Below are 21146 nucleotides of genomic sequence, written 5' to 3'. Positions count from 1 at the left end.
CGCCGTGAAATCAAAAAGAAATACGTTTTTACCAAGTTTTTACGACTTTTAAACTTATGCCGCTTCTTTTATTACTTGGGAATATTAATATTACTTTGTTTTAATTACTTTTTAGAACTTAGAAGCTCTGTATTATTCTCCAGATTGTCATAACTAACATAAGATATGATGAATCTGGTTATTTTTGCAAACTGACTTATACTGACCAACCTACAGTCAATAACTGCTTATTAATTATTCAATGACTAACCGTAAAATCTCTGTATGAAAGATATCTTCATCCCTGTCATTATCTTTGACAAAACAGAGATGATAAAACGAAGTTCTTGGTCTCAGAAACCCACGGTAAATGTGGCAGTTACTTTCTTTACTTGCATATACTCTTATATTAGCTATACAAAAGTTATTGCTAATCGAACCTTATACTGTTAATAAATAAAAAATCCATTATGTGTATTATGTTACAGTATCAAAGAATTTACAAATACCTACAAAGTTACGAAAGTCCTATCTGTGTGAACTGAGAACAATTTCGTAATTACATGAAAGGGACCAAGCTCAAGCATTTCGTATTGATAAATTATGTTTTAAATACACTTATAATTATTTTAGACGATGATTTAATTTGTTTGTAAGTTATTGATATAACGCCTGTATCACACGATACTTTTATGAAATTCGTCTAATTTTACCCTACTGACAAGAGGGTAAGGGTGTTTTCAAGGATATGGATTTACGGAGTTTAGAGTTTACAATTTTAAAAAAGATTTGAGACATTATACAAACAAGTGTTTATGAAGTTTTACACCTGAAAAGTGTACAACAATCAACAATATAGTAAAAAGTCAAATGTTTTTATTATTAAGTACCCAGCAATTAACTTCCTTATGGAATACTTAGTACCTTAGAATTGACATTAAAAATAGACATAACAAAAATATGTTTTGTGTTTTGGTTTGCAAATGAACGGTAATAACATTTCTAGACTGTTACTGACTATTTTTATCCGACTGAATGACTCGGGTAATATTTTCGCGCAATTTTTTATGTTTGTGGGTTTGAATGTACTTCAATTGTTGCCTAGACCATAAACGACTGAACAGATTTTGACGAGAGATTTTCATTCGATTCATATTATTCCCTAGGTAGGCTTTATTGGTTTTTTAATTAACAATTAGTGTTATTATTAAATCAAAATAATTAATTTAAAGATGTTTTATGACAAATGTATAAATGTAATTCGATGTAAATACACGATGAATGATGACTATCAATACGAAACGAAAACTCGGTATACAAAAACGTTTTATTTTCCCGGCCTTGTGTTTTATTACGCAGGTAGCTCGGTGCACGACTTTCATATATCATAATATAGAGTATTTACATTTATTTTACACGAGCCTCCGCATACGTAGTGAAGTGTTTATTAAATAAACCATACTGTATGTAAAGATTTTATATAAAACTAGCTTTTACCCGCGACTTCGTCCGCGCGGAATAAAAAAATAGAAAACGGGGTAAAAACTATCCTATGTCCGTTTCCTAGTTCTAAGCTACCTGCCCACCAATTTTCAGTCAAATCGATTCAGCCGTTCTTGAGTTATAAATAGTGTAACTAACACGACTTTCTTTTATATACGAGTATATAGAAGATATAGATGTATTGTTAAACCACAAATGTAGGAAACTTTTATATACTTTTCTGCCTAAGTGCATATGCATCATCTTACAAAAACCACTGTCAAGAATACATTGTATAAAAACAAGCGTTAGAGTAAGGCCAGGTGGGGCGAACGCCCAGGGCGGGCATTAGGGGGCGCCGCAGACGCCAGAGTTGAATATAAAGAGGCGCCTAAGATATCTTTCGAAGATTTCCCCCGACACCAAAAATAAACTATTACAGGTAGCTGTCGCCCGCGACACTGTCCGCGCGGAATTAAAAAAAAATATTATCCTATGTGTTCTTTCAGACATCTACATCTATGCCAATTTTCATCAATATTCGTTGAGCCGTTCCGGAGGTAACTTATATCAAACATGCATCCATCCATCCATCTAAACATTCATACTTACAAAGTTTTATTAATTAAAGATTATGCTTTATTTCAAGTGTAATTTCGGTCTAGGTATTGATTACTTCAGACCAGTCGGAGATGCTTCTTCAGGGTAAGTGGATTAACGGATATATTCTATTATTACTATTTAATTCGTTTAAAGGTATTAATAATAAATGAAAAACTTCTTATAAAATATAAGGCGGGACTTGAGGAATTAGGTCAACCTCACTGACCCAGTTTGAAAAACACTAGAGCAATTGGTTGAGCGTTAATTCAGGTTTATCGTTTACCTTTTATACACCATCTACATTTTATATCAGAGTTCTTTACTAGTACTATAATATTATAAAGCGAAAGTTTTGATGTATGTATGTTTGTTAGAAGTTATCTCAACGGATCTTGATGAAATTTCGCACAGATGTACCTATAGCCTAGAAGAATACAAGCTAATAATTAAGTTTAATTTTAAATCCGCGCAGACGGAGTCGCGGGCGACAGCTAGTTGAATATAAAGTAGTAATAAATTAAAAAAACCAACAAGCCTCACTGACATTACCTCTTTACTTTGAGAAAATATGAATCAAATGAGAAGTTACACATCAAAATCGGAGAAATCGTTTATAATACCAGAGGTCACAATGGAACTATCCATTGCATACCTAATAGTATCCTTTCAGACGGGAAATTCATTTTGTTATGATCTTATTTAATTATTCCTTAATGCAGCATTCTCGTACAGCAGAAACAATAGCTTGTTATGGCAGATTCGCATACCTCGGCCGCTCTATTGTAAGGGAAGGACAAGGTTTCCCTCACTGTCAAAGCTAGTTTTTTATTCAAACAATGACATCCTTTTTAAACTTACATACAATTTCCACTCGCGCGACTTAATGCAGTCGCAGTTTCATTTTCACTGAAGAGGTAACTACGTTAAAAATAAAAATGAATTATACAAAATTCAGGTCACATAGATGTACAATTAACTCAAATATAAACAAAATCTAGGCTGATATTTTTTCGTTATCTGTTTTACGTGATGTGTTGTATAACTTTTAAGATTAGCTTTGTGTAATGTACTTCTTTTTCGAACTTCATCATCATCATCAGCTCACTATACGTCCCCACCGAGGGGCTCGGAGCCTACCCCAAGTTAGGGGTGACTAGGCCATAGTCAACCACGCAAAACCAAAAACACATTGGTACATGGCGGGATTCGAACCCAGGACCTGCAGATTGCAAGTCAAGTGCTTAACCCCTGAGCCACCGACGCTCTTTTCGAACTTATTCATGGGTATTTCACAGGTCTGCCACTAGATGCCACTAAGAAATGTTTTTATCTGTACATTTATGTTTACTCTTTATCAGATGCTTAAACAACTTTGAACAGTTCAAGATTGATTTAATTAAAACATGTTTACATACGCAATGTAGTAAGAAGACAAACTATAATTATGTTTAGTTACAATATGTTCATTGTAAAAATACAGTCGAATTGATAACCTCCTTCTTTTTGAAGTCAGCTAAAAAGCAAAGAAGAAACGAGCGTACCGCTTTCTCAAAGGCCGGTAATGCATCTGCAGATCCTATGGTGTAGCAGATTAAAGTGGGCTGTGAAGATTAATTTGTTGTTCTCACTACTCATTCAGAATTACCTTACCTTATTTTGTTATTTAAAGTTGTAAATATTTTTTTAAAATTGAATTAAGATGTTTACCACAGGGACTGTAAAGCCATTTAACGCCATCTATTATCATGCGCAGCATCTATTTATCTTACACCCAAGGCAAGTATATTGCTTTAAGGATAATGCCTACCTCTAGCGTTGAATGTACCTATTAATACTGAGACAAAATCCTAAATAATATATGGTGTCCGACCTTTCTACCCAAATGTCCGGCCAAACTTGTTGGTCTGTCCGGCTAGTAGGTTTGGCGATCTGGCAACCCTACCTACCTCTCTATCATGTTTTGATTCTAAATTTTGTTAGCATAAAGATAGACGAAGAATATTCTGGAATGTTAAACTGCAACATCGCCCTTGTGCAAGTCATGATACAAAGATGTCATGCAATCTGGTTATTATAACAATAATGCACATTACTGCAGCTAGTTATGTATTTAACGAGTTATATAAGAAATCAGCCTGTACATGTTTTCTGAACTTTAAAATACATTATTTAACATAAAATCATTGAATGGCTTATTCAATTTTTGACCAAAGTGTCTCGACTTTATCAGTTATAAGTTCTCCTTACCATTAAGGATCGACACACAGGCCACCGACCACGCGGTCTGTTAATTGAAAAATTTGAACATAGATTTATTTATTTCAGAGAATCAATCACTTTCTGCGATGCAGCTTTTAGCTTGTTATGGGGTCGTGGCGGCGTTTGAGGCTGTATGATTTTATAAGAAAACAATAACAACGAACATATGTATAAATATATTTATGTCGAATGCGTACAGATCCTGTGTGCATTGTATAACAATAGCCCAAGAGTTGAAGGCCGGTGAGGGATTATGTTAGTGTGGAGGCTGGAGTCTCCATTCATCGCGCTAATTATCTTGCCAACGGTTGCACGCACGTTATCGCACATCGGACCTAGACGTATGTCGGCTACATTTAGTTTAATTGATGTTATACAAATATGTTTGTTTAATGATTATTTTGAATTATTCGCAGAAGCGATGTATGTACTACTCCTCCATACATATCTATCTGCCTTCGTATCTGAATTCACCCCTTCTTCTGCATATCCTCTTTCACACAATCCACATTTAATTTCATGGTAATTTTTAGGTGTCTGAGTAAGTTAAATCCTAAGTTCTTATAAATAGTCGTGGTTCGGATAAGTTCTATATTTTGTGTATTTTGCTAACCGTGAGTTTCTGAGTCCTTGATCTTTATTTAAAACTTCAATTTTTTATTGTTCAGTGCTGCCATCTATTATTGCATATCAAAACCACATCTTAGGTTATGCTAAATGTTATAGTTATGATACTATAGATGTCGCCCAAAGCTATGTAAATTATTAATTTAAACCTGAGTGAAGTTCTAAAGATACGAAATGTTTTATAAAAATATACGACTTTCACAAAAGGTTTTATAAAAAATTAAACCATAAATTCACCATTAATACTGTAGTCATTCAAAAGTTGGCGCATAATTAACGGTTCTTACAGGCAAGAAGGTCAAAAATAAATAAATTAAAACATTGAAAATGAAATATAAAACGATCATAATAAAATAATTTGATATTGGTAACTTAATACTTATCAACATACTATTAGATTAAATTATTTTAATACAGTAGTAGTTGCCATTCATTACAACAACGAAATAATAGTAACTACGGAGAACAAATCCATTACAGATAAGATTCACTTGAGTATTATTATTCACTAAATTCTCTGTACAGAAATTATTCACACATTTACTTATAATGTATTCTACGTCTAATATACAATGTTCGAATGTTGCTCATTATGATACTTTCCAAAACTTAAAAACATGAGATTGCAGATTTAAATAACCTTAGAGTATGTCTCTAAAGAGCGTCGGTGGCTTAACTTGCAACCTGCAGGTCTTAGATTTGAATCCCGCCAGTTGTTTTTCTAATTTCCATATGTACAATTGGCCCTGCACCTACACATATTATATGAGAAAAACATTCAAAGATATAAAAAGTCAACCGTACTGGGCCAGTGTGGTTGACTATAATTTAGTCACCTCTAACTTAGGGTAGGCTCTGAGCCCCTCGGTGTCTCTAGAATGCAACTCTAGTATGAAACCTAGCGTGGTAAATAATAAATTAACACTTTTTTATTTCAAATACAAATTAACACTTTTTTATTTAAACTTAGTATATAATGTACTCAGCTCATATATGCCCTCATAGAGGAGTTCGAAGCCTATCCAAAATAGGAATACTTTTAGTATTTGGAGTTAATTAATTCAAGCTAAAGTGAGTAAACAATTAATACGTGACTATTTCTCATCTGTAAAATATAAAGTTTATTATATATTTGCTGACGTTGAATAATAAATATTGCATATTAATTATAATTCTCGTCACGTATTCGCAATCAAGTGTGTAGTTAAGTGAATGGGTGTGTTTGACGTTGTCAATGGTGCGGGAGTCATAACGTGACGTATAATGGCGAACATTGACCGCTGATTGGGTCAATGAACTATTGTTTGCCACTACACTATATTTGATTGTTAATTAAAATATACTATATATTAAAAACTTTAATTAAAAAAAATCCGAACACAGTAACTAATAGATGAAATAGCGCCATCTTTTGGCTGCAGTTAGAGAAAAAGATTTTGTAATTTTATTTACACTAAATAAACTATATATAATGCTACCTGCATTTTCTTGTTTTAGAATATACTAGCTTTTACCAACGACTCCGTCCGCGCGGAATAAAAAAAATCACACAAGATAAAAAAATTTCCTATGTCCTTCTCCTAGCTCTAAGCTACCTCATCATCTAATCAGTTCGACCGATCTTGAGTTATAAAAAGTGTAACTAACACGACTTTCTTTATATATATTGAATCGAAAAATGTATCAAAATTCAAAGATTTTTTTGTAACTAATTAATAACGTTGAGTGCGACAAATGTTTATTTTTACGATTTATTTATAAGTAAAAAAACTTTAAAATTTTAAAAATACAAAACAAGACAGACAAGCTGAGATATTAGAGACATTATTAACTCCACTCAAAAACGTTTCTGAAGGTGCGTTAGATCATATAGGTACACAGTTCTGTTCTTGAATTCCGTTTAAGGAGATTGTAACCTTGTACATATTTATATTTATGGTTTTAATTCCTCCGCGTTCTTGTATGAGATTGTTGATTTTATTTTGCATTTCATTTTTTCTAGAGTATTAAACAAAAAAAGAAAATATTTCTCTCCAATTTGGAAAATAGAATTATTCGTTATTCAATATTTTAAAGTAGGCAGACAGATTTGACTTAGTATAAAGTTAATTAAATGTCTTAAATTATAGTATAGAACTTTTAAATCAATTTGCTGTTTTATGAGTTTAACTTGTAACTAGTTAAAACAAAAACTTGCGATTAACAGCACTCTTATTTATGCAAGTTACTTACGCAGTACTTCGGTTCATGTTATTTTTATCAAGATCGAGGTTCTCAATAGTTTATCTTTTTATGGAGTCTGGTTTGATGCATTAATAATGGCGTAGAGAATAACTTTTATCCTTAACTAGCTTTTACCCGCGACTCCGTCCGCGCGGAATAAAAAAAGAAAGAAAAAGAAAACGGGGTAAAAATTATCCTATGTCCTATTCCTGGTTCTAAGGTACCTGCCCACCAATTTTCAGTCAAATCGATTCAGCCGTTCTTGAGTTATAAATGGTGTAACTAACACAACTTTCTTTTATATATATAGATAGATACTACAAAGTTTATTTCTTTAAATTTATGCGTTTTGAAAACATATTCATGTGTTTGGATTGCTGAGGATTATCTATTCTAACCTAAATTCCATTACTTGTTCGTCCTACAAAGGCCCAGTAATTTATTTTGTAATTTACATAGTTACTACGCGGCAAACTTTGTTATTGTCATTCGTAAATGGCAATGTAAATGAAAGATAAAATTATTGTTTAAAGTTTAATGTCAAATGTGAGTCAATACCTCAGATTTTATACATTCTATAAATTCCTTTACTTTTTAGTTCACCTTCATTTAGACAGCAACCTCTATTAAATACGTTTTTATTCTGGTATCTATTACGTTTAATACATTGTCTAAATCCAATCAATTAAAAATAAACATGAAATTTTTGTCAAAATAAGGTTCTTCGTACACAAAGGAAAGTAAATCGTCGAAACTAAAATTGTATAGTAGCGACTGAATATGGTAATGACAGATGAAATGTCGACGACCAGCGCTTTATACGAACCTTTCAGTCATTAAAGTCGCTTAAAGATTAAACCGTCGGGTTTCAAAAATTTACGTTGCTTGGTGTGCACAAGGCCTAACTAATTTAAAGTTGCATTAAAAACACAACTTAGATGTTTTTTAAACATTCCGTTATTTTATTGGATCCTCAGAATGTAAACACGCTAGTTGTTCTTGCGGAGTAAAAAATTACCGCATAGATAACGTCTTGTGTTATACGTTCGACAAACACTGCTGTAAGTTTTAGTCAAATTAAATTAATAACTTGTCTATGTTGTTTGTTGTGGTTGATATCAAATAATTGTTTAATTTTACCAATCGTAATAAGTTTAAAAAGTGTTTATTACACTTATTCGTGTTACACATTTCGTATTACACACACTTATTCGTAATTATTGTAATAGTAAAATTACTATTTGTAGAATGTAAACCAAACAGTACAGATATCTACATAGAAATATGTATGAATGATGACACGTTATCCTTAGTAGTCGAAAATATTAAACAATGGTCCGCACCATTGTTGAACGAATGGATAATAAAAACATAAAGTCGTGTTTTCCCACGACGTGGGCAAAGTGGTTCCTTGCAAGACTATTAGTTATCGTTGAAGTTATGGGACTCTAAAACTACGCTTAATAATAGTTATTTTAATGCTGTAAGAAAATAAAGACACCTTATATTTTATTATATTAATAAATAAAAACCAAATTTGTATACTGTTTCCACCTGTAGGCAAAACAAAAAGCTTCATTTGAAAAAAGCAAAGATTTTTCTTTTGTAAAAAATTTTCATCTCATTTTCAATTCATTACTAATTAATTTAAATCAAAAGGTAAAAATAAATGAATAATTTTTTTGTGTGTTTGAAAAAAAAGTACACTAGATACAAGGCAAAAGCTTAAAAAAACATATAATGTAAAACGCATGCATAAAATGTAAAACGACGTTTAAAAACCAACCGCGAAATGTTACGCGGCGTGTGTAATCTTGATACTTTTAATTTAAACACGCCGTGTACCGTTGTATACCTGTAGCCACTTACCTGATGAGTCAACTCGCAAATGGACGTGCCCGTCAGTACTGTCACATAAAATTTACTCATAAAAATATATGTATGTTTTTTTTGTGATACACTTAAATGTTCGACTGATAGGTAATGTTTTTCGCCGAGGTATATATTTAAGTATGATTTTTATATACCTTTTATAACCTTTGACATAATTCCAAGTGTAGAAGAGTAGTTTCGAGTCGAGTCGAGCGTTTTTTATATTTATAAATTTGCGTTCGATTCTTTAAAGGGTTAAAAATATAAAATCAATCTACAGTCAAAATCTGTTATAACGACATCGAAGGGACTACTCATATTGAGTCGTAAAAACCGATAGTTGTAACAACCGGTGACAGGTATTAATAGGAAAGATATGTATATAACATTCAGCCAGGACCTTTGATTTTGGTCAATTTAACCGGTATGTTGTTCTAAACGATGTCGCCATAAACGGTTTTGACTGTATTTCAATTAAAGAGCTGTCAAGCAATTTTAAATGCTGTCTGAACAATTTCTTTTTCATTAATTTCCTATTAATGTCTTCTTTTTAAAACTTTTTTAAAATGAGAACGTACAAAAGTAATTTCTTAGTAAGCAATTATTAGCTCCGGATTTATTAAGGAAGTACCTTAATGCGATAAGATTGCAATGAAAAAACGATTAATAAGTAGAAAGAAATTTATAATTGACTTAATCACTGAATCACAGTGAGCATGTCATCAATTACGACCGCGACTGTACCAGCGCATGCGCAGTGATGGTCCGGTTGCGAGTTGTCGCATGTCACCCACACATACACATATTCGCCTCTCACTTAGATGTAAGAAGCTTCAAAGCGTAGGCAGTTTTGTGATTATTTTTCCAATAATGTCGCCTGAATTTTTAGCTATATGATAAAAAGGGGTTGTAGAGATGTTTTGTTTTGAAACTACTAGTTAATTTGTTTCATATATTCACAGTAGTGCAGACGGAAAGTTGTTAATGTAACAACTTAGAATCTGTATTGGGTAATTTGATAAAAATATACAAGTCTGTCATAACTAGACGTGTATTAGTTAATTATTTAAAGATTACTTGATCACTACCACACCTAAGAAAACCAAGAAATCAATTTTTAGCGAATCTATTTGTGTTTGGGCAGTAGTAACCATCGGTTACGTCAAGTGTCAGGCGATCACATTATCTTGACACTTTCCGAGAACAGTTTAAATGTTCACAAAAAGCTGCACAATTACTACGATCGCTCATCAAGTGTCTGTTTAGTGGATCTATGGTCGACGTAGTGCTTACCAAGTGCTAGTGTGTGTGTATGCATGTATGTGTGTAGTGGTCGAGGCAGCGCTCGCGTCGTTCAGTTTGGCCAGTCATCGGCCGGCCGACACGGCGCCGGCCCGAAAATATTGTTGTATTTAACCAATTGTTGTGTTAAATCGAAGTTCGAACCGCGAAGTTCCCTAACCTTATTTCTTACGAGTTCGACGTTGATTCCGTATGTATTTATTTCTTTTTTTTTATTGAGTTATCAATGGAATGATTGAGAAATTTATTTTTCGTAACCTAATCGTGCCAATTCTCGTAGTGAATGCAAATTGTATGATAATCAGTATAATTATGTTTTGTCCCTCTTTATTTATTGGTGTTTTTTTTTTGCACGAATCATATCTATTCTTCGTATCTACTTATGGAATTAAAAAAAACTTTAAGATGATGACATTTTTATGTTATGTTTCGCATTAAAAACTTAAACATTTCGCAGAAATGATTATTATTGTCGATTTCGTAAATTTAATGTGTCATCTAGAGTTCGATTCCGTTTTTTTTTTTTAATTATTTTTCTTAGTATTATATGAGTACAAAATGTAGTTAAAATTTATAACATGACTAGCTGTCGCCCGCGACTCCGTCCGCGCGCATATTAAAATTGGGGGGTATGAAAAAATAGATGTTGGCCGATTCTCAGACCTACTCCATATGCTCACAAAATTTCATGAGAATCGGTCAAGCCGTTTCAGAGGAGTACGGTGACGAAAACTGTGACACGAGAATTTTATATATTAGATTAAGCATTTTCTTATAAATGGGATAAATAAAAAAACTACAATGTAAAAATAATAAGTAATAATCTTAACAATAGTAAAACAGGCGTGATTTATGACAAACATTTTATAATTACAGTTATATCTAATTACTAGATAACAAATTGTAATTACTCGTAATTTTTATCAAAGAAATATTAAACGATTGTTTTAATTGTCTGTTAGTTAAAGTAAAATATAACTAAATCAGTCATATCAGTTGTTTATAGTTATGAGTGAAAAACTATAAAGGTTTAGCTGTATTATAATTATATACAGTTACAACCGGGTATAGCGACATCGAAGGGACCGAAAATATCCAGTCATAATAACCAATGTTATGTATAAGGTTTTATAGCGCTCATCCGAGAGCTACGACTCGTCATAAACTATATGTTGTTTAAACCAATGTTATAAGCGATTACAACTGTTTTTGAGTTAACTTCATTTAACATAATTGATTCATCTATCGAATAATTTAAAAATAATAACCTTTAAGTTGTACGTAATTACGTGAAAAAATAACGGTTTATTCTAATCGGATCAACCAGATGTAATCATTCAAGTGATCAAAGTGGAACAAACCAAAATTTACACACAATTGACAATTTTTATTATACAACGTTTGTCATAAAAACGGATAATTATATTAGACACGTGTTTGTTCTATTTTTTAATGAGATGCTAAGTCTTACCTGGTTAACTACAATTACAAGCATGTAATAAATCACATATATTAATATTTATTTTTTAATTGAATTCATTAATTATTGATGCATTTAAGGAAAATATATGATTTTTTTTAATCAATTCTTCGATTCATACTTATGTCATACTATTTGTAGCTAGGGTTGCCAGGTCGCCAAAATTACTAGGCGGACAAACCAGCCAGTTTGGCCGGACATTTGGGTAGAAAGGTCGGAGACCCTATATTATGTAGGATTTTGTCTCAGTATTAATAGGTACACTCTCGTTTGGGAAATATAAAAAGCCTAACAAAAGCCGGAAAACCGTTTATTTTGGCCGGACACGCAATCAAAAAGCCTACCTATGTCCGGCTTCATCCGTACGCCTGGCAACGCTAGTTGTAGCTCGCGATTCCGTCTGCGTAGAATTAATAAAAAAACTTATTAAGTAGCCTATGTGTTCTTCCAGACTACGTTCGACATTTGTGCCAAATTTCATCAAGATCCGTTCCGGAGATACCATCAAACATCCATCCATCTATCCATCTAAACATTCGCATTTCTAATTGTAGAGGATGGCGGCGATGGGGAGAGAAATAAAACACGAAGTTTTCAATACGGTGCGCACAGTTCGCTGTCCGAAGGCTGGGTTGTGACTGTACTGTGTGTCGACTACCTTGCGATTCCTTTATTTTTATAAATTCAAATGTACAAACATTTTCTCTAACTACCTTGGTAATATTCAATATTTCACAGATAATAAAACGGTACGTTATGGTATTAATACAGAGTACAAATTCATATCAAATACACAAAGAAACATATTTAAAGGGTACAAAATCAATACAGTTAAAAGACAAATAGAATTAATGTACAATATCATGAAAGGCTTTGATTCCATCGTCAACACCGCCCCCTAGTGCTGACTCCTCAGCACTACATCAATGTGCTATCGACCTATCATCCAGGCAGACAACCTGAGTGACCAGGTGCCAGACTTAATCCGACTAGTGCCAGACCTAATCCGACTAGTGCCAGACCTAATCCGACTAGTGCCGCACTCACTGCGCCATGTATTAAGATGATCAGAAAATCCCTACTGTTATTGCTTTATTTAATACAAATACAATATAATTCAAAAAGTTCAATGGTGATCAGGTTAGTTAGTTCACAAACTTACCTCGGTCAGACGTAGATGCGCAGCGCAGACCCTGGGCGCCATGCTGTGCTGACATCGGTCAGCGTCGGGAGTGCGCTCGCCTCAAGTGCAGCTATCAGTGCTGCTGATGTTCCGACCGGAGTGGTAATCAAACATAATACTTTACCATCAACACGTTGGAACGCCAGGACAGAACAGCTACGTATGCTTCTAACAAAGCATCGCAAAGTGCGTTTATGTGTTGATGAAGCTGTCAAAGACCACCTGTTTTAAGTGGAATTAGAAATCATGTTACACTGGTCTGCAAAAATCTTTTTCTCACTCCTTTAAGTTTGATGCTAATTCATTTTATATTAGGTGCTCCAACACCGAAATATAACACGGAAACAAAACAAAGCAAGTTTATTTTAACAATCATCTGTATAGGCTTTACTAACAGTCTTATTAGCCTTGAACAAGATATTTCGGATCATGATAAAGTAAATATACGGATCTTTTAGTAAACTCAAAGAACGAGATAAAATGCTCTTTCTGTGCGTCTCCTTCTACGTTGATTAAAAGTAGGCAATGCATCTGCAATTGTGGATTTCTATGGCCGTATGCACGTTTGCCGTCTTTTGATATATAAAAGTATTAAAATTAAGAAATACACGAAAACATAACTCGAATGAATCGAACTAAACTTTAAACAAGTTAACAGTTTGTTATCTATGTTCACGTTACATGTTACATTTTAGAGAATACTAAACTGCAAAAAGATCTGTGCAAGTAATCATGAATTTCTATCAGATTCACTGGTACTTTACTTTCCCTACTACTTGCTAAAACCTATTTATACTTGTACAGGCTATTTTATAATGGTTGGGAATAAACTTCTATTTCAGTATCTCAAAAATCCGAAAAAATTTTATTTTTTAACATTAAAATTCCAGACGTATTACAAATTCTGGTAAAGGAGAATCTTGTTGCAGACCAGGTAATCATTGACCTGTGTCATATTGATTCATGACAGATATTCAAAATTATTACAAAACAAATTTGATCAAAAATATTAAACCTCAAAGTAATAAACCAACACCAACTAGCAAAATAATGTATTATCATCACAACAAAATGTGTACCAAATTTTAGACATATCTATCTATCGGAACTAGGTCTCATTTAATTACTAAATATTGACCCAATTAAAGAAGTTTAATAAAACTGTATTAACAACCACAACAATTTAATCATTTGACTGAAATTGTTTAGTTAGTTTAAAACAACTCACTGTTGTCGACAATTTCAGTTATTGTGATCAAGTGGAAATAACCAAAGATCTTATTAATAAATTAATTAAAGAAGGTAAACATGAAAAACAAAGTAAATCACTACCTAATCATTTGTGCGTAAGATATATTATTAATATCTCACGGCATTGGAATCTATCCACTGTAGTTTAATTAATAATCTAATATACCTGTAGTCAGCAATAATAAAAATTGCAAGAAATATTAATGGCAAAATATTAAATTTAAAAATATTTATCACTGTAGTTAAGTAAATCGTTACAAGAAAAAATAAATGTAAATACTTTCTTTATAAAAAACTATTCTTCAATATGTTACGGTCTCCGGGTGTGTATTCTTATGCATTAGTAACTTAGTAGCAGAATGCTAATGCTAAGGTATAAAATAAACATTATGAAAAACTAAACATTGCGTCGACATGGCTTACATAATATGTCGCTATTAAATACCTTAATCAAAGAAGTGAATGATTCAAAAACGAATAGTAAATAATGAGTCGCTTGTAAGATTAAAATCTTTACGCAATCTTTACGGCTTTAGGGTAAGCATGCAATTTAGTTTTCAAGATTTTAAGATTCAAAGTTTGCGGAAAATAAAATATATTACGTAAAAAACATAAACCTTGCTTAGACATGTCATTCATTCGCAATGAGTACATGCGTGCAAGTACATCACCGCTGCATCACGTTAAATAGAAAAACAAAAAAATAAAATAATTGAATCATGATGAAAATCAAAACAAAAAATAATTTAGTGCAACACTGACCTTAATTATCTGCTGCGTTCATTTTTTGTTTCTCTGCTGTACCTCTCTGCATAATCACAGCTATATTTCCTAAAGTAATTGTTAGATAAAATTTAAGTAAACAAAGCATCATCAATACATTCAGTCAAAATGTTACCTTTACAAACTTACACATTACGAAAAGAATAATCTACAGTATCGTACTCACAATAATGAGCTTTACTTTCAGAGTGATAAGGATGACATTTCAATAGATTTTTAACAATAAGAATTTTGTTCATAACTTGTTTACATGAAGTTGCATATTCGTTGTGCTCGCCATTACAGTGAACGATAAATGAACGATTTGGTGAGTGAGTGCGACCGCAGTATTAATTAACATTAACCATTATTTAAAGACACATAAGGTTCATTCTGTTAACAAAATTATTTGTATAATGCAATGCGATTTGTAAAAATGCAATATTCGCCTACTAAATAGATGTATACGTACATGATATTTATAACTATTTAACAAAAAATATTCAATAGAAATCAATAAACTTAACAACGGTAAATAAAATTCAGAAAAAAAGATGTTACAACTAAAAATTACAAATAATTAGACTGAACACATACAAATTCTCTTAACGCATTTTGACTTTGTTCGCTTTATACATTTTAATAATAAAAACTGATGAAACGCGTAATGACACTTCTATCACTTTTAGCCACAATAAATAATACATTGTTTTATGTTGCTTACGCGCTGCTATGTGGTCCATTGTGACCTGCGTGGATGATGACGACTGTGCTCGTCGGCGGGAACCACGGCGGCGCGGGCGGCTGGGACCGGGTGTCTTGGTACGCGGCGGCTGGCATGCGCGCTGCTTTGTTGCACACACCATGTTCTGCATCATTCTCGGAGACGTCGTGCGATAAAATATTTTAATAACGGTCATTTTTGCATCACCTTTATTAAACTTCAATTTTTCAAATGGTTCTTTGTATTCAATTTTAAAATGTGGCCGTTTATTGTAACGGCCGCTGTTATTCTGCAGACTACCTGGGGTGATCGCCTGGCAGGTTAAGTTACTGACCTCTCGTGCTGTGCAGAGCTGACTCGTAGTTTCCTTCTGTACATGCTTGTCATCTTCATCCTGTGACGTGTCATCTTGGGGTAACGGTTCGCTGCTAATGACTGTTGGAAGGTTCCGAGCTCGAGGCTCGAAGGCTGCCGAAGTCTGGACTTGGCTATTCTCCAACCACTCACTAGCGCTGTTCCTCTCACGTTTGCTGCCTTCGAACTGGTTATGTGCTGGGGCGTCGTCGGCTTTGTCCTTTGCCATCAAGCGTGCCAATTCCGCTTCCAGCTTGGCGAGGTGCATCTTGATTGCAGCCTTCGCCTGTGCAGCTGCCAGCTCCAGCTGCATCCGTCGCGCAATATACGCTGACGAATATTTCTTTGTGCGCGGTGTCTCCTCCATCGCCATATTAGGTGAACCCTCCAGTGTATCCATGGTATCCTCGCGAAAAAATATACAGTACGCTCGACGAGAATGTTGCCACTGATTAAGGATTCGGCTCGAAGCGACCAATTTTTGTAGAGGATGGCGGCGATGAGGAGAGGAATAAAACACGAAGTTTTCAATACGGTGCGCACAGTTCGCTGTCCGAAGGCTGGGTTGAGACTGTACTGTGTGTCGACTACCTTGCGATTCCTTTATTTTTATAAATTCAAATGTACAAACATTTTCTCTAACTACCTTGGTAATATTCAATATTTCACAGATAATAAAACGGTACGTTATGGTATTAATACAGAGTACAAATTCATATCAAATACACAAAGAAACATATTTAAAGGGTACAAAATCAATACAGTTAAAAGACAAATAGAATTAATGTACAATATCATGAAAGGCTTTGATTCCATCGTCAACACTAATATTAGTAAGATAATATTGTTTCGAAGTAAAGATGGATTGGCTATGCTTGTCCGGACGTGGGCATTGCTGTTCCCCCAGATTTGACTTCCAAAGCAATAGTAGTTTCAATTATTATTGTTGGTATCACTCTATCGGAGATATTATTTTCAAACAGTTGATGTCAAAATTACGTTAAAAATGTATTTTTTCTTAAACCTTTTATGTTGCCTTGAGTTATTATTATCACACTATTAGGTAAATAACTTTTTAACGAAACCATGTAACTTGTTGTTTCGGGTCAATTTTTGTTTATAAATCTCCTACATTAAGTTACATTATTGTAGAAACCGTATTGCATTTATTTACCGTTGGTTTCTGAGAATATAATCTCTGTATAAAACATATCATCCCTGTCATTATCTTTGACAAAACAAAGATAACAATATGTTTTAAAATTTAATCTTGGTCTCAGAAACCCACGATTAATGATCTTTTTGCAAAAACAAAAACATGTGACTGTTTTGACTTATGACGTCAAACATTGTTAGCTTTTACTACCACTGCTATGTTTAATGTTGTTGTCTCCTATTTCACAAGGACAATGAAAGGGATGGCAATATGTCGTACAGGGTACAGGTGTTTCGGTAGTAAATTAAATAATTTCTTTGAAAGTTTCTTCCAAATCAATAACAAATTTTTCTTCGTATAGATGACATATACTCGTATATAAGTAATAGGAGAATATTTAACAGGTAATATAATTTGTGAATGTTTAATACAAGGTTTTTAAACCAAATGAATTGCGTGTTGGTTTATTTTTTATTTCTTAATGAGGCGAATGTCACGTGAAAGAAAAATAAGTTCAAATTGCATATTATCATAAATATATCACGTGTCAATCTTTTTTCTTATCGTTCGTTATGTGACAGCCGTAGAAAAAAATTGAATTAGTTAAATTATGTATGTGCTAAATGTGATTACACAGATTATGATGGTTTGTTATAAATTATAATATGTAGTATACTATAGTTTATATTCTGTCCAAGAGTGATCGGAACTTAAGCAGTGGTAGAGCCTTTTTTTATTTTATTGGAACGAAGTTCCTTATCGCGCGTTGTGAAAGGGGGCTAGACGGAAAAAATTCTTACGAAAAGTTGTCACGACACTTTTTGCTATAGTAAGTATGTTAACGACGAATGAGCGCTACTTCACCATGGCAACGACGTGACAATATATAACGAAAATTCATAGAAATAAAATGTACTTCTTGTGAAGACTTAAGTTTTTTATTCATAGAATAAACATTGGTTCCTTCACTAATTAATAGAAAGGAACTTCGTTCCATCCGGGTGTCCCTTGACACCTCTCAAGTTTTTTTTTAAAGTCAGGAGTGTGGGACTTGCCGGTCGCAGAAGGCGACCGGAATACCCACTAAAACCTGACTGCCCTCTGACATATTATGGCGGGGCCACGGGAACGCGTGAGCTTGCTTCCGTGACCCCGCGGCATTGGTAGAGCCTACAACAATATTTGTTGGGTGCACGAATGGACCAGCTCGACCAATAAAATACCACGACAACACAGAAGCAACTCAGAAGCGTGAAGTGGAAGCATTTCCGCGTTTAGTTATATGAGTGTGCCCGACGTAGGCCAAATCTAAGTCCACGTTCTTTTCCCGCCTTTTTCTTATAAGGAAATGATGAGAAGGGGATATAACCTCTTTCTGTGCGTGCAATTCCTCCGTCAATTAAAGGCAAGGCATCTGCAAGTGCAGATGTCTATGAGCAGCTGTCGCTTCGTTATTCCGGTGAATCCTAGAGGCCTCTTGCTGGTTTACCACCTTATAATTATAAAATAAAAACTTGAGAGGTGTCAAGGGACACCCGGATGGAACGAAGTTCCTTTCAATTAATTAGTGAAGGAACCAATGTTTATTCTATGAATAAAAAACTTAAGTCTTCACAAGAAGTACATTTTATTTCTATGAATTTTCGTTATATTATATTGTCACGTCGTTGCCATGGTGAAGTAGCGCTCATTCGTGTAAGTGTCGTGACAACTTTTCGTAAGAATTTTTTCCGTCTAGCCCCCTTTCACAACGCGCGATAAGGAACTTCGTTCCAAAAACAAAAACTAAACCTGGAGTAGCTTAATTTATTCTTTATTCAAATGCAATATGTGATAGAAGAGCGCATTAGTATTGTTTTCCATTACTATGAGTCCAAAATATTATTCCTGTCATCAAATGAAGATCGATTTATTAAAACATTTATTTGGGTTCTATTGTTTGTTTTTTATTAAAAAATTCTATACAAGCATCGCAATCTCTGACATAAAAGGTATACACATTAAGATAACTAAAAACCTATTCCTGTCATACATCTTATCTTATAGTTGTTTGTACCTTGTATTACCTTGTATGGTAATGCACTAATATCCATCAGTCATTAACTAGTAACTAATGACTATAGTCAGTAGTATAGTATAATTCAAACTTTATGGATGCTCGTAATTTCGCACGAGATGCTGCCTATCATACTATTTCAGGCATCTTTAAAGGGCACAACTCCATCCGCAGTGTAACCTGTGAAAACATGATCTCGGAGTTAATCACGAACCAGGAACCAGCATATATTTTGAGTCGTATTATACTAATCTGTACTAATTTACTTGCCTGAACTATTTCTCATTTAACAGAAACAGAATATGATGTATTCCATGAAATTCCTTTTTTGTTAACCATACTTTTACATATTAAGCCGGACATATGAATTGAAATGTATCTGTAGAGTTGTGCTTCGTAAAACCAGTTTTTTTTTGTGACGACAAATGTATTACTAAACGTCACTTAAAATATTCTAGTTTATTTTTAATTTTGACTATATGTAGAAAATGTGATAATTTTAATTGCAACATAGATTCTGTCTACATGTTTGAAGATTCATTTAAATGAAATCTGATTTATATTTATTTTTACGAATATTTAACATTTAAATTTAATTTCACATAATAAAACTGAAAATAAAATAAAATCGTATAAAGTAATAATGAACAGCTATTACATTCAATGCGATGTGAAAATATCATGATGTTTTTTATATTTTATTTTGCAAATACTTTTACCGATGATATAAAAAAACCTGCTTGGCCGGAGTGGCCAGGACAACGACACCACATTATATAAATTCCGATGCGTCTACAAACTTGATTATACTAGCTTTTATCCCCTTTGCCATACTATAAATATGCATATAAATATAATGGGAGAATCGACTTTAAAAACCTTAGCATTGCACGTGAAACCAGTTTCTGATATCTTTTTAATTGAACATAGAATGCAACATGTTGGTACGGGCCATCGCCCTGTAAGTTACCGGTACTGGTACTTAGTGTTAAGATGTATTGATAGTTTTAAACCGATCATTGATCTTTTGATTTGCAGTTCAACGACCTTTGGATTGGCAAGCTATTTTTTATTTATTTTTGGAATGAAGTTCCTTATCGCGCGTTATGAAAGGGGGTTAGACGGAAAAAATTCTTACGAAAAGTTGTCACGACACTTTTTGCTATCGACGAATGAGCGCTACTTCACCATGGCAACGACGTGAAAATATATAACGAAAATTCATAGAAATAAAATGTACTTCTTGTGAAGACTCAAGTCTTTTATTCATAGAGTAAACATTGGTTCCTTCACTAATTAATTGAAAGAACCTTCGTTCCATCCGGGTGTCCCTTGACACCTCTCAAGTTTTTATATTTTGAGTAGTAAAGCAGAATATTTCACCTCACTTAATGCTACTTGCGTAAGTAAACGTAAAAGATGTTAGACAACTGTCTACCGTTGATATCTCAAAATACGAACGAAATACAAGAGACCTTCACAAGTAGAGAATGCACATTTATAACAATGATGTTAATTGTGAGAAAGATACTAAAGGTAGGAAAGGGATATCTCCAGCAGTAGGCAGACAAAGGCTGATGATGATGCAAATAACAACAGGCAGGGCAACAATGTACATAAGTTGTAGAGAACTAAATAATAAAGTTGCGATAAATATTGTATCGGAACACATAACCTTAGAATATTGATATGATAAAGGTTCGTAGTTTCTGAACCGGAACAGCTTGCTGTACTTTATATGCAGTCGGGGAAGCCCACTCTATTGATTGCACCAAGGTCTAAGCTAGCAGTGCAAACAGTAGTTTAAATCACGAAAGTTGTTTTTGTAAAACA

General features: G+C 33.5%; 1 protein-coding gene across 3 annotated transcripts in view; it reads left to right on the top strand.

Annotated features, from left to right (window-relative positions):
• LOC106716199 (angiotensin-converting enzyme) overlaps positions 1-21146 on the top strand; it is a 39675-nt gene that overhangs the window by 9952 nt on the left and 8577 nt on the right. The window contains exon 1 of one of the 3 annotated variants that reach the window (XM_014509669.2): positions 10388-10537. The exons of the other annotated variants lie outside the window; for them this stretch is intronic. The gene's annotated coding sequence lies outside the window, so the exon portion shown is untranslated. Of the gene's footprint in view, positions 1-10387; positions 10538-21146 lie in introns of those variants that run through there. 3 annotated transcript variants of the gene reach the window in all.

The sequence above is a fragment of the Papilio machaon genome, chromosome 8 (assembly GCF_912999745.1).
Source record: "Papilio machaon chromosome 8, ilPapMach1.1, whole genome shotgun sequence".
NCBI lineage: Eukaryota > Metazoa > Arthropoda > Insecta > Lepidoptera > Papilionidae > Papilio > Papilio machaon.
The sequence above is the reverse complement of the archived record's forward strand: the minus strand, read 5'-3'. Positions and strand labels throughout refer to the sequence as shown.